General features: G+C 27.4%; 1 non-coding gene across 1 annotated transcript; it reads left to right on the top strand.

Annotated features, from left to right (window-relative positions):
• The first annotated feature begins 1476 nt into the window (after positions 1–1476).
• On the top strand, positions 1477–1550 carry TRNAV-AAC (transfer RNA valine (anticodon AAC)). Its single transcript has one exon. It is a non-coding gene; the product is annotated as a tRNA-Val (tRNA).
• The last annotated feature ends 1029 nt before the right edge of the window (positions 1551–2579 follow it).

Here is a 2579-nt window from a genome sequence, read left to right as displayed (position 1 = left end):
TCATGGATTTAATTGCGTCTGATATATGCAATTAATCAACATTTCACAAAAATGATTTGAAGAAAAATAACCTCTAATTGTGGAATTTTGCTGACAAAATATAATTAAGAAAAATAACATATGGTCTATTATAGACTTTTTTCTTAGCCTGGTTTGACATTTTTAAAAGTCTGGCCTGTCTTGAAGCCTATTTAAAAGTGAGTTTCACATTAAGGCTTTCAAATAGTCCACTTTACTTTTTTTACAAAGATAACAAAGCCTTTCATATACTATTTAGCCTATTTTCTAATAGATATTCATATATATCACGACCTATAAGGCTTCATAGGTTTTTTTAAAAGCCTAAGCCAGACATATTTAATTAGACAGACTTTTGAAAAAGTCTAGGTCCAATCTTTTTATTTAAATAGGTAAAATTATAGGCCCATGTAGGTCTAGGTCTGCCTATCATGTTCTCATCCCTACTTGTAAGTGAGCTTTATTTAGTTTATCACTCTATGTGAATTGTTGTAAACAAACATCTTTGTAATTTCATAAGTCCTCTGGTGCAAGGCAAGAAAGTCCTTTAAATTTTTAAGGAAATTTTTTTAAGCATGAGTATAAGTAGGAAAAGAATGATGAATCATTTAAAAAAATTAAATTAGAAAGCATATAAAATAAGAAACAAAAGAGATTGTACCATCCCCATATTTAAATCATACATTGTCTATTATGGATGTAAAATAAAATTAGGAAAAGTGAGTATAAAAATCTAAAATGTAATGGTTATTGAGGTGGTAGTAGGAAGTATCCCTATGAGATATGGTAGTTATACATGGCTTGCACCATCTAACTCGTCTCAGTGATCATCTAATCTTGTATTACATTTTTTGGGCCAAACATGTTTGTTTTGCCTCAAAACTAGTTTTATATGACTACTATTCATAATCAACGGAGTGTGAGGAGGAATGACGTTGAAAAGTTGGCACAAATCCTTATTAATTATAATTATTTTATTATTTGCAGATGAATTGACTCTATTAGACGTTTTTATGATTTGCGTGAAATCTAGGCAAAAGCATCACATGTCAATATATGTAATAAAAAATACAACAAAATTTAAAAGTGACAAATATAAGACAAAAACAAACCTAAATAAAAATAAAAGAAAAATGTTATAATACACAGACAGTCACTCAAAAGTTAAAATAAATAATTATAATTTATATATAAAAAAATAAGAATGTTTGAAATAAAAAATTAAGTTTTGTAGATTTAATAAAGTAAATGTATTAATTGTAATAAATAAAATAAGATGAATTGAGATAGAAAAAGAATATTAGTGAAGGAGAAATAATAAGTATGAGAGAGAGTAAAAAAATGTTAGAAAACTGAAATCAAATTAAAGTACATGCACCCCTGGTGAAAGGTTTATGATTATTACTTGATTTAATTATTATGCATTGTAAACGAGTAACTGAGACACGATACACATGTGGTTTCGTGGTGTAGTTGGTTATCACGTCAGTCTAACACACTGAAGGTCCCCAGTTCGAGCCTGGGCGAAGCCATTTTTTGTTATTTTTTTCATTCGTTTTGTTTCCAGTCCATCATGCTTTTGTGTAACCCATTCATACTATTGTAATATACATACATGTTTTAATTATTTAATTGATGTATCTTACTCCTACACCAAACAAATTCTGCATGTGATGATCACTTTTGAAAAATAATCTAACTCTAATTCAACTTATATTCAAACTAACCAAATTTACGTTTTTTTTTATCTTTATTTTTGATTGCTAATTCAACTTATATTTTAATTTTTTATTTTCAATATTAAAATTTATTTTTTTATATTTTTTTAACGTTGTTTGCAAGATCCATAATTATTACTATATTAATACACATGAATAAGATTTCTTATTCATATTTAATGATTAATATCCAATATTAAAAACTCCAAATTTTTTAAAATCAAATTCATTGTTGAATTAAAGTTTAATAATTTTTTATATATTTTCTTATCATAATAATCGGTACAATCTTATTATGTGCGTTTTTAATATTTTAAATAATTATGGTAATTCCTGTAGTTGCGGAAGCATTACATGATTTGAATGAAATCATGCCATAAACAAACACTATAAAGGGCATCTAAAAACAGTCTTCTCTTGATCTCTTGATCTGCGAGATCTATAAAATTTAGATTATATCTCAAATAGCCATTCAAAAAATAATAATAAAATTGATATGCTAGTCTTTCTAACATTTGGTCCATAAAAATACATAGAAATGATCTTTTCGAACCATCTTAATCGTAAGCTAGTTTGTTTTGTGATTTTCGGTTGTTAGCACTAGTTTTTGAATCACTTTAAGACTCTATTGTACCCTTAATTGATTATAATGGAGTTATTTGTTTGATCTGGACGACTCGTGGTTTTTACTCACATATTAAGGGGTTTTCCACGTTAAAAATATCGGTGATCTTTTGTGCCTTTATTTGTTCGATTTGTCGTCTTATATTTGTTGTTGATCCTCAAGGTTCCTACAAGTCTGAGAAATTTTACATCTGCTGCGTATTGGTATGTTATTGTGTC

Source organism: Lathyrus oleraceus, chromosome 7, assembly GCF_024323335.1.
Source record: "Lathyrus oleraceus cultivar Zhongwan6 chromosome 7, CAAS_Psat_ZW6_1.0, whole genome shotgun sequence".
Taxonomy (NCBI): Eukaryota; Viridiplantae; Streptophyta; class Magnoliopsida; order Fabales; family Fabaceae; genus Lathyrus; species Lathyrus oleraceus.
Note: the sequence above shows the minus strand (reverse complement) of the source record. Positions and strands in the feature narration are given on the sequence as shown.